The sequence below is a fragment of the Helianthus annuus genome, chromosome 13, assembly GCF_002127325.2.
Source record: "Helianthus annuus cultivar XRQ/B chromosome 13, HanXRQr2.0-SUNRISE, whole genome shotgun sequence".
Lineage (NCBI taxonomy): Eukaryota > Viridiplantae > Streptophyta > Magnoliopsida > Asterales > Asteraceae > Helianthus > Helianthus annuus.
Genome location: NC_035445.2, coordinates 108,732,093 through 108,744,374, shown reverse-complemented (window position 1 = coordinate 108,744,374; position 12,282 = coordinate 108,732,093). Strand labels below are relative to the sequence as shown.

Genomic DNA, 12,282 nt, shown 5'->3' with positions numbered 1-12,282 from the left:
TTTACACTCTTGCACTCAAAACCGATAGAATCGGAGTTCATTCAGGCCTTCCACTCTTCTCTAGTGATGTGTCGGTCGGTTGAACATGAACAACCGTCACGAACAGTTAACTGATCAGGCTGGGGTGATTCCCACTTCGATCAGATGACTCGGATTTGATGGGGTTTTCGCTGTTTAACACATCGTCATATCGTCTCGGTCAAACTGCAAACTTAGCAAAATATTTCAAATATCAAACGATCAGGTTGTTCAACGGATTACCGTCCGATCGGATTGTCGTCCGATCGGATTGCCTTCCGATCGAACGACAATCCGATCGGATGACATTTGGTCTTCAACACCTAAACTTTTACAACATTTTCAATACATAACCAAATCCAGCGAATGGTCATCCGATCGGACGACTATCTGATCGAATGACCATCCTGCTGTGAACTTGTTCTCCATGAAATGTCTCGCTAGACGGATCGCTATCCGACCGAACGACCGTTCAACCGGGCGACCTGAAAGGTAGAGATACTTCTCTGTTTTTAAAATGCTACAACGAGAACTTCAAAGCCATCATACACAAACACATCTATCCCAAACGAATAACAATCTGACCGAATGGTCATCCGACTGGATGACCATCCGTCCGGATTGTCATCCGATCGAATGACCATCCGTTCGGATTGTCATCCGATTGGATTACCATTCGTCATCTAGCCCACTCGTCACCGTTTAACGCACCGTTCATTGCTTATGCTATCGTTCTGTAATCAGGCTAACTTTCGAGCGCTCCCTTCAATCCAATCCAAGACTGTGTTATTCATTTAACACGATCTATGAGTATACTCGAACCTTTTTTTCTTTATGCACTTTTAAGTGTTACATACGTTACTTATTCAAATCACAATCGACACACAACGTAACACTTTTATACGCTGACCGTTATTGCATGTTATACGTGTTATTCGATGAATGCTTGTATGTTATGTTTACATAGTGATTGCTGCCTGACACCTTAGCAACGATAGTACTATAGTTTGGACTCAACACCTGTCGTGGACAGGGGTTGTTAAGGGCTTTACTTCACGTGTCATACTGGTGATATGTGTTGCGCACTCTATAACTCGCAGTCACGTCTATGCATATTTCATTGTTGATAACCTACTAGCTTCACTTTGCTACATGTTGCATGCTGGTTATGCGTAAAACGATTTCGCTATCTATTATACTATTAAACTTGTATACTCACCTTTACACTATGTGTATTGACCTCTATTTTAACGTATGTGACAGGTGTTTGAGATGCTAGGATGCCTGCTTTGTGGAATCAAGTAGGAGAGTCTGGAAACAAACAAACAATTTATGTCATGAGTTGTCGGAACAGTAATTTATTTGTCTTTGAGATACTTGGTCTGTAATAACTGTTTTACTTTGGTATGTTATGGTATGGGACATAATATTTAATATCTGGTAATTTAGTTGTTATGGATTTCTCCTGGACAATCTGTTTCACTCAGTGCCTCACCCCGATGTTTCCGTCATCGGTTGGGTGTGACACCACACCCCATAGTGAGCTGGTCACGGCCCCGTGGTGGGCGTAGAAGCTTCTGCAGCTTTGTCTTCTTGTGTTAGGGCTGACCACGCCCTATGCCTGGCTGGGCACGGCCCCGTGGTCAGTTTCTGCCTTATTATTTTTGTCTTGGGAGATGCTGCCGAGGGGTCGGGCATGTCACGTTATTCCTTCTTCTTGTATTTATGTTGGTTTTTGCTGCTTATTTGTTCCTTTTGTTCTTTTAAGCTCATTTGGTCCTATAAATTCAAAAGGAAGAAAGAAAGGCGCTTTCTCCAACATTAGTACTAAAAAAAGGGTTGGTTTTATGCCTCTATTGATGCAATTTATATGTTGCCTTTTGTACACATCAAATACCCCCATACTTGAATCTTTGCTTGTCCTCAAGAAAAACTCTTTAAATGTGGCTTACACACCCAAATGGAATATGTAGAGAGGATCTTTATTTAGTTTTGTTTTTATTTTATTTACAATCCTATTCATCATGATTTATTTAGAACATTTGTTAAGAAAAATTATTTATTTTGGCATAACATGCCTCTTTAAAATTCGATTTATATACAAGTTCACATACCTCACGGGAGATCACTCAACACTCGGCCGAAGGTGTATTTTTGTGAAACACTCGATACCGTCATGGAACTTACTCCTACCATATGCTTGTCGAGCGATCAAACCTCCTCCTTTTTAGATATAAACCATTGTAAATATCAAGAGGACTTTGGAAAGGGTTAGGCTTGGGCTAGGGGTAGGTGGTTTTTGGGTTAGTAGTTAGTAAAATGGCGAAAAGCGTAAAAAGCGTCGATTGTCGTAAACTTTTTGTTTTTGTGACATTTATTCAAACTAAGCATATTCAAACAAGTATTTTTGAGAAACTTGTTTGGTTATTGCAAAATTATCTATTTTTTCATGTCACAAGATAACCGAGCTTTTTAATAAAACAAATGGGTTTGAAAGGAAAAAGGTTTTGGTGGGTAATGGGTGTTTGTTTTACGAGTTTTGAAACGAAAAGGTTTAGGCTCAAAGGGGTTAACTAGGGGGATTTTGGTAGGGGGTAAAAAGAAGAAAAACAATGGTTTTGATAGAAAAAATGTTAGTCCTAATGCCTCCATCATTTACTTACTTGGGTGCAAGTTGGTAAGGACCGGGAATGTATCGTCTTGGCAAGTTCTAGAGTCGTAAGAACAAAGCAGCTATTCACACAAGAAACGAAAATGAGCATTTAGTTTAAAGATGTATGTATGCATGCTCAATAAAGGCTCAAAACTCACTTATTGTGGGAATGGGTTTATAGTGTGAACAAGTATATATAATCAAATTTGAAAAGATTTGTCATGCCTTTTTATAATTTTCTTATTTGGTTCTTTTTATCATGACGCAATCAGTTGTAAATTTATAAAAACATAACCTTTCAAAACTTGTTATTCCCAAATTAAACCAAGACAAGTAAAAAAATGAAAAAAATTTGAAAAGATTTGGGGTGATTAGCGGTTCCAATAGAGTTTTGTATAAGGCTTGTTATTAAGACTTGCAAGATTCAAGGTTTTAGCTTCCCCCCCCACGCTTAAATTACACAATATCCGTGTCCCAAAATAAGTTTTTAGGTTGATTCGAATGTGTAAAATCGTGTTTAAAAACAAGGTTTTGTGTTACTGGGCATCTGGCCACGACCACGTCTTGTCCGGGCACGACCCCGTGGTCAGAGTACCAGTAACGATTACTTACAGAAGGTTGGCCACGGGGCGTGCCTGGTGGCCACGACTCGTGGTGGGTAGGTTGCAGAAAAACAGCAGGTTTATAGGGTGGAGACGGGGGCGTGGTCAATGACTAAGGCCCCGTGGTGGCAGTCTGCAATAAGTGAAGTTCAGGTTTTCGGCTTTCGTTTCTAATTTCTGGGCTTAGGTGGCACTAATGCTTAGTGCATTCAAGCCTCCTGTGTACCTGTTTTGCTACACAACACACAAAGCATAATACAATACCAACATCCTAATTTACCAACGTTTCAAATCCATCATCACCACAAACATAAAACTAAAGAAAATGAAGAAAATAAAAGTGTCTAGAAAGTAAATTGTTCAACCATGGCACACGGGCCAGTAAATTGTTCATAGAGTAGAGATGGTTAACCGGAAACTGCATCCTTCGCCTACCACACCACCTCCATTGCCTCTACTCAATCCATGTCCTCATCATCTTCAACCTCCTCACCGCGATACGCCATGTGCTCCCGGATGTATGTGACATCATCTTGCATAGTAGCGACGGAACGTTCCACCGTTCCAATCCGGGTGTAGGCGTTGCTAGCCATGTTGTATGTGTTCCAAGTACAGAGAAGGTTTTACTGCAAAAGATCAGTTAAACTTTGAAAGTTAGGAAACCCGCCTCCTTGAGAGGAGGAACCCGCATGGTAGCTTTGGTGTTGACGGGGAGGACGGTTTGGGTCGTCTTGGAAAGCTAAGGCTTCTTCCGGGCCCCATGTGTTTCCTCGGGCATTTCTGAAGCGGACGGACCCGTCATCCATTTCTTGGACGAGTCCCATGGAACGGCATTGGGCTAGATCTACCTCCCCGGACCTCTCACCCCGATGGAATGATTTTGGCATGCAATGGACATAAGTTTTGAATAGACGGTAGATCCATCCCCTGAAAAAGATCGGTGTTAGAGAATAGACCAATTAGTTGAGGTGCATGTTCTTGAGGAATAGGTGTGTGACATCAAGAGGTATGCAATTGTGGATGCAATAGAGGCAAGTGAGATCACAGAGGTTTACCACACCCGAACTATCACGCCGTTGATATAGGGAGTTGCTTAGGATCCGGTGGATGTAGCGGTAAAGGGGATCCCACAACTGGGAGCTTTTGGTGACGCTTGGATCGTATGGCCCATCTCCAATTTGAGCCCATGTAGTTTGGCGCATGTTAATCGGAATTTCACGAAGACCACCCATGAATTCTTCTTCAAACGACTCTTCCTGAGTGAATAAGCCCACATTCACACCAAATTGGGCTATGGAGATGGAAAGTACCTCCCTAGTGCATCTGAACTCAACCCCATCTTCGTCAAACGGGTCTGCCTTGGCTTTGAATTTGAAGGTGCTATAGAACTCCATGTTATACTCGTAGACGAAATGGAGCTTGGTGCCAAGAGCTACTCGGAGTGGTCCTGTGACTAGCGTATCATATCGGCCTTGTTGTCCCACGGTTTCAAGAGCGTCATAGCATGCTTGTTTTGGTGCCTCTTCTGGCCTTGTTTATAGGATGTCGTATCGAGCTTGGTACTCCCATTCTGCTTGTTTGAACTTCAGAAACTTGTTGGCCATTGCTGCAAAAGAGAACCACAGAACAATCAGTGCATTATGATAAAATTTCGGAAAAACTGAAAACAGGGAGCTGGACACGGCCCCGTGGTCAATGACTACGCACTGTGTTCAGTATCCAACCTTGGCCACGCCCCCGTGGTCAGGTCACTGTTATTGCAAATCTTAAAATGTCGACCCGATTTCGAAAAGTTGAAAATTTTTGGTTGAGTAGGGGCGGTTTCCCCAGAAAATGAACCCCCAAGTGCCGTTTTTAAAAAGAAACAAACCGTTAACCTATCAATTTTAACTTTTTCGGTTCAAAAACAAGGGTTCATGGTTTATACTTGAAATCAGGTGATACTACGAACAATAATGGTTGATTTACTTTCTATAACATGAATCTAAACTACTACTACTAGATCTAGTAAAAAATTTAGGGTTTAGTTCGGTTCTAGTTCAAGAGCCCTAGATTTTCCCCAAATTTTTGGTGTTAATCTTCATGCAAATCGTTAAATTAACTACAAAAGATGTTAGAATCATACCTTGAAGATGTTGAGTGGAAGGAAAACGTGAAAATGGCAGAAAATCGCAGAGGAACCATAGGTTTTTCGGGGAAACAGGTTGTGGTGAAATGAACAAATGAAGAAGAAAATGGGTTTATACCCGTCTGCACAACGACCACGGCCCCGTGACCAGCGGCCACAGCCCCGTGGGCGGCTAAAGTTAATTTTTTTACAGTGCACGTGTGAGTGACCTCATGTACCTGCGGTTGTTGTTGCGGGTTGTGCCTGCCCCAACGACTTTAGGTGAAACGTCTACTATTGCATCTGTGTCCCTAAATAAAAGTTCAAAGGTAAAATCTATAACGTTGATAATATTTAAGATGCCATTTAATTATTTTATAAAAGTTTAGAAGCAACTCCATTAGTTTCTCAAAAAATCAAGTTCAATTTTATGTTTTTAACTTTTTATCAAAAGACTTTGTCTGGAAAAATACCTTACTGACTTTGAGTTTGTAAAATAGTAAATATGCAGATTAAGGTTTTTAAGTTAGAGTGGTAACTTCATATATTCAGATTTTTTTTTTAACCATGAGAATCCCACTAGTTTTGTTGTTCTCAAACTGGTTAGGTTAAAAAACGGTTCAATTTTTTCTAAGAAAGATTAGAATAGGTTTTGGCCAAATCAGTCTGGTCTAGAAACTGGATTGGATTGAAAATAAACTGAACCTCCTAGAACCGAATGAGGTTGGGGGAAGCTAAAATATTTTTTGTTTTGTTTTTTGTTTTTTGTTTTTTGTTTTTTGTTTGTTTGTTTTTTTTTTTTTTGTAATATCTTACTTTTAGGGTTTTTTATTTTTTATTTTCTTTTAAAAGATAGGTTTTTATATTAGTGTTATTTTTTACTATTTCGTCAACATTTATATTTAAATATTGTTCAAAATTGTCGTGTCCCCGCCGCGATATAGAGCCACTTCTAGTTCATTATAATAACTAGCAGGGTGCCCGCGCGATGCGGCGGGAGCGACACTTTGCATTGCGACACTCGTTTCTGGTAGTTTTCTTATTCGTATAAAATTTATGATAACATTATTGTGGTGGATATATGTCATAAGTTTACACATATGTAAAAGTTTTGTTCTTTTATGAAAATTAATAATCAAAAGACAAAAAATAAAAGATAAGTTGTTATAATTGTAAAGTTTGTTTATTTTATTGGTTAAATTATAAAGTATAATTTTATTCTTTAAAGTTCATAACTTTTTCTAAATATCCACATAGTACCCATACAATAAACTTTAAGTTTAAAATTTTCGTTTTTATAAAAACAAAAAATAGTATTTCACTCGTAAGTACGTTTTAGAGCTTTAACTTAAATTGTTAAATTTTGGTTTTTTTTTACAAATATAAAAAATTTATATTTTTATAACATTTCAATAACTGTTTTTATAAAAAATAGGATGATAAGAGTTTATACTTTTATCAACTTTATATCATACTAAGTTCAATTTTTTAGTTCCTAACTAATCTTATCTATATGAGTCTACTTTTAACTATAATCCCTAAAAATATGCAACACAATCTACTACTATGTATCTAGTCAAGTTGGTAAATAATTATTTTAGAACTGACTAATATTATCTATAACAATATAGTTGAACTTATAATTCCTAAAAATTTGCAACCCATATTAGAATTTATCTAGTAAAGATTGTAAATTTCTGGAGTATTTTATTTATATTACTTGTTATAAAAATGTTTATAAAGTAATTATTTTTTTATTAACTTTATATCATAGTAAGTTCAGTTTTTTAGTTTAGTTTTTAAGTTTATTACTTTATTACTTTTTAATAAAAAAATTGCAAATTATTAGATTAACTAGGATTTATTACTCGCCGTTGCGGCGGGGAGCTATTCATATGTGTCATACCAAATAAACCCATGCATTTGTTACACCAATGTTCCATAGTTACATCGCCTAACCTATACATCCAAGATGTACAAAACAAAGCTATACCCTTTTCTGCAACCTTCTTTATCAGCGTAAAAACACTTATGTATCATTTTCTTTCTCATGTGATATCTGATTAATCAAAGTCTTTGATATTCTCTCATCTCAATCTCTATAAACCCGAAGGCTAAAACTGATCACTCTTTGCACAACTGATACCCGTATAAAAGTTTGTTTGTCGTTTTACCCGTTACGCGACTGACCCGTTTGCCTCATATCGGTCTATTATCCATTCAACCATAAATGTAAAACTGCCTGCTACAATTAAAAAAAACGTAAAAAAAACACTTATGTATCGTAAATGTTTTGAATTTAACGGGTCAAACGGGTCTAGTTAAAAAAATTGAAACTATCTATATCAAAATTAAAGGGAATCCTGGACCAACCTATCCATTTAGCAAACTGTTTAAAAAATGTCTCAAGCGTTGACCTTGAGACCATGAACATGAACATGAACATGAACATGAACATGAACATGAACATGAACATGAACATGGGCATTTCCATTTTTTTTATGAGAATGATCAGCAATGACACTCCCATTTGGCAATAATTTAAAACATCCAATAAAGAAAAACACCTACGCAGATGTCTATACATAAATGTAACTCATAGAAGCCCATATTTCACATGTGCATTCTGATCTAATATAGATTAATACTCCCACTAAATATGCATTCTATTTATCAATCTACTCTTCGATAAGTACAGCATCTATTTTGTTGACAACTAAAAAATGGAAATATAAAACCAAACTGTTTAATGATCAAGTACAGATGATCTTGCAATAACATAAACATTTTTGTGGTAAATTTTCCAAATAAACCCTTTATAGAAGATGACAATGATATTCATATGCTAAAATTTCATAGACATATATACTTGCCTTTAAAATGTTATAACGAATGGAAATCACAAGACAAAAACCGAAAAATAAAGTCATCACATGCCTAATTATTAATAAGCGTTAAATTTACTTCACCACTAAAAAAAAGATGTACCTGATGCTTGCCACATTGTTCACATGTAGAGCACGGAACATAAGTAAACCAAGTCATAATTTGCGTCACCAGTTTCATCATAGACCATAGCCCCCAACGGGTCCACACCTCATCCTCTGACTGCAAATATCAGTTTCATCAGCAAAGACACATCTGGCTTACATTGAATTACAACCCAAGTAAGTTTCGCCAAGTCATTATGTGTTTACATCATACGTAATGTAATATTCAAATAACATAATTCAATATCATATTTAGAGGAGTTAAGCAAAAGGGTTTCTTATGGTTCAGGGGTTTCATTGATTTCAAATTAGAGCGCAATGAATGAAACTGGTTGACCATAGCCCATCATATTTACCTATACAAAAGGTAATTGATTAAGTAGCATCCATTCATCAATCACACGTATATATTCAGATTAATAGCAATAAACTAAAGATGAAACAAAACCAATAGATACTTAAACATCGCATTGGACACAATCGGAATCGCAATCAAGCGTAAAACAGAGGGAAACATAGGGCAAAGAAACATGTATAAGCGCTTATATAACTGTGGTCGCCGGAGACGCACATCACAGAACAGACGCCGGAGACGGCTTGATCACGTCGTTCGTCGTAACCGCCATAGGTCTCCGGCAACAGCTTCCTATATCCCTTAATCGCAATTCAAGTGTCAACATCAACATCAACATCAACATCAACATCACAGATCATACAAAAAGGGTAAGGTTTACATAAAGATCAACCACCATCATCAAGCCAACATAATCAAGGCAACAATACCCACAACCGGCGGCGAAACAAAAGCCACCGCCAAGAATGAAGCAAGCAAAACCACCGGAAAACCAAAAACTCTGATAAAAAAACATACCTGAGAAAGACACGAAGAAACAGGGGTATGGCCTTTTCTTAGGGTTTAGCATAAACCTTGACAACTTCTTTGCTCACCGTATTTCGAGAGGTTTGATTTTAGGGATTAAACGTTTAAGGACTGCCTTCGTCGGCGGTGGTTGGTACTGATCTTCAAACCGGATGAGATGAGTGGCAGTGGTTTTGGACTGAAAGGGAGAGAAGGTATGTAACAAATACGTGGATGTACACCATAAGTTTTTTTTGAAACACTCCCAAAGCACAGGTTACAACCAACATATGCACAAAGTACTTGCTTCTTTATATAGGTTTTAATATCCAATAATAACTGCAATATTTTATAGTTTCAGCTTTACTATATCTAACTACAATATCTATTTATTGCAACTTTAGGATATTAACTTATATAAGTTCAGTTGACTTATAAATTTAAGATATTAACTTTATTAATATGGTTAATAACTGCATTATATTAACACCAAAGATAAAGTTCAAATATAAAATAAACTTTATTCATACGTCTAGGTCAAACATAACAACCGAAAACGAAAAAAAATATATAAAAACACTTGATAGACTGTAGGAAATCTGTCCGTTTCTGAATTGACACTCGACGTATTTTTAATCGAGTTTTCTGGTTTGGGCTTGAATCGACAATATCTTCTAATTCTTCTTCTTTGTCATTGTCCTCAGAATCGTCTAAATTAATAACCTCACTCTATTTCTATTAAGAGAGTCTCTTGGATCTCTTACTTTGAGTCTCAAACTTCTGATCCCTATAAATGATAAAAATTGAATACAAAAGTTAAAAAAAGATTAAATAAACCTTAAAATTACATCTTCACTAAATTCACATTGAAAATTAGACTTGTATGGACTAAACATTGCACCATAAAAAATAATATCAATACTTTTATCACCATCATCCTTCAATAAAACACACATATAATAACATAACGAACATGTTAATATGAAAGATATACACAAAAATAATACTTAAAACCAGCAAAATCAATACCTTAGAAGCTTGTTCGACAAATGTGTTGTTTAAATTGGCATGTTCATCATGCAACTGAATCTGAAAAATCAAATAAGTTAACATTCACATAAAAGTAAATAAAAGAAAAAAATATTCACTGCTGCGATATAACAAAACTGACATTTCGCAACAATTGAATTCAAAACTGGTTTATTTGAGTTAGTGTTGATGCTCATTTGTACTGAATTTCACATGAATCCTAAATCAATGTTGAGAACCCGAAGTTCTCCCAAATGTATACAAAGTCCCGTTTGTTTTAATAATGATTTTCCAAGTTCAACCAAACTTTAGTTCATCGCACTTGGCGTTTTTGACTAACATATAGCCTAGTGATGGAAAACCTAATGAATAGTACATGTTTTCCCTCTAAACAAAGGCTAAAAGAGCTCTCATTCGACACTATGGTCGAGTCATATAGCGGTCGTTGATGAGTAATAAGGATGAAGCAAGATAAGGAGAAGATTACACGTAGTAGAAACGTGGCAATGGAGGAAACTGATGTGCAAGAAGTCCAACCCATAGATTTTAGAAAATCATCATACAACTAAAGATGCACATTGTTTTTAAAACCCATCCTAATCCATCTTGACTAAATCCTCAGCCCATTCTGACTTATTTCCTTTTTTAAAGAGTCCCAAAATAACCCAAAATATCATGGTTGGGTTTTTATTGCCATCCCTATCAAGAAGCGTATCCAACGCGTCTGGCTGGTAGGGCTTTCTTTCTTTGTATACTAGCTCTTATTCTTCTGTTATTTTGTTTTTAATGCACTTGAATTTCTTATTTCTATCTCTCAACATATGTTTCATCCTTGTGTTTTTGCCAGCCAGCCAGCGTGGTGGTGGTTGGATTTATCTTAGAAGAATGGAATTTTATAATCAAATAGAATAGGGGGAAGAAGGGCTAATGATTAGAATTCGATTTGATAGGGGTTGGTTGGTTGTTTATATACCGTTTGCCAATACACCAGCGGTTGATTTAATCATCCCCTACCTAGTAAATAATACCTTACCTTTTCTTCAGTCAGGATGCTTGTCACCTAATCGCCTAAGGGTATTTTTGTCATTTCACAGCATCTTAACTGAGAAAATTAACTGATGTTAGGCACAAGGACTATCCGGGAACAAAAATTGAAAAGTTAGAGACTATAGCTGTAACTTTAGAAAGTTAGGGACTAAAGATGAAAAAATGGCAAACCACAGGACTATCCGGCCATTTAACTCTAATTTATTGCTTACGTACGGCTAAAATGTTAAATACAACTTTTAGATTTTACAAAGGGACAAACTTTTAGAACATAAATCGTTTATTTAGACTATGGGGTATGGGGCGGGGGTTGGGGTGTGGGTTGGCTGAAAACGCCCAAGCCACCACCCCGGGTGGGCTTGGGTTTGGGCGTGGCCTCTTGAGCAGGAGTTTAAGATCGGGCGTTGGGCATGCCTAGCGGTCCTACGTGGCCGGCTCCTATTCGCTTGTTGGCTAGGTCATAGCAGGCCATGTTTAAATTTTAAAATATAATCGTTTGTCGAAGCCAAACGGTTGGCCAAACGGTTCACCCACCCACCTAACTATATAACCCCCAACCCCCACCCCCTCCCCCCCCCCCGGTTGTCAACATCGCTATATAACCTCCAACCCCACCGGTTGTCCACATCGCTACCCCAACCCAAGTCACCTACCCGAACCGCTACCCACAAACACTTGATCGATGGCCTCTTGGACGCATGAGGAAGAGCTAGCCCTTGTCACGAGTGTCGTGGACGTGATGAAGGGTCGCCAACCCGGTGAGACCTGTTACTGGTCGGAAGCTTTTGCTAGCTACCGGCATAACGTGGGAAACACTCGGCATAATTTAAACGCGTGCCAACATAAATGGCGCGATCTACGACCGAAGCTCAATCGTTTTAAAGCCTACTACGACAGCGTCCCGGCGGTGAGATAAGTCACGAAGACCGGGTGGCGGTGGCCAACATCGAGTTCCGGTGCAAGGAACGGAAGCCGTT

General features: G+C 37.7%; 1 long non-coding RNA gene across 3 annotated transcripts; it reads right to left on the bottom strand.

The window, feature by feature from the left end:
- Positions 1-3,526: 3,526 nt before the first annotated feature.
- LOC110899018 lies at positions 3,527-9,489 on the bottom strand. Of its 3 annotated transcripts, XR_002569871.2 has the most exons (5): positions 9,242-9,485; positions 8,369-8,488; positions 5,399-5,691; positions 4,329-4,879; positions 3,527-4,200 (listed from the first exon to the last, which is right to left on the bottom strand). It is a non-coding gene; the product is annotated as an uncharacterized LOC110899018 (long non-coding RNA). The 3 variants fall into 3 exon arrangements; XR_002569869.2 differs by having other exon boundaries at positions 4,329-5,691; positions 9,242-9,489; XR_002569870.2 differs by having other exon boundaries at positions 4,334-5,691; positions 9,242-9,489.
- Between the last annotated feature and the right edge of the window lie 2,793 nt (positions 9,490-12,282).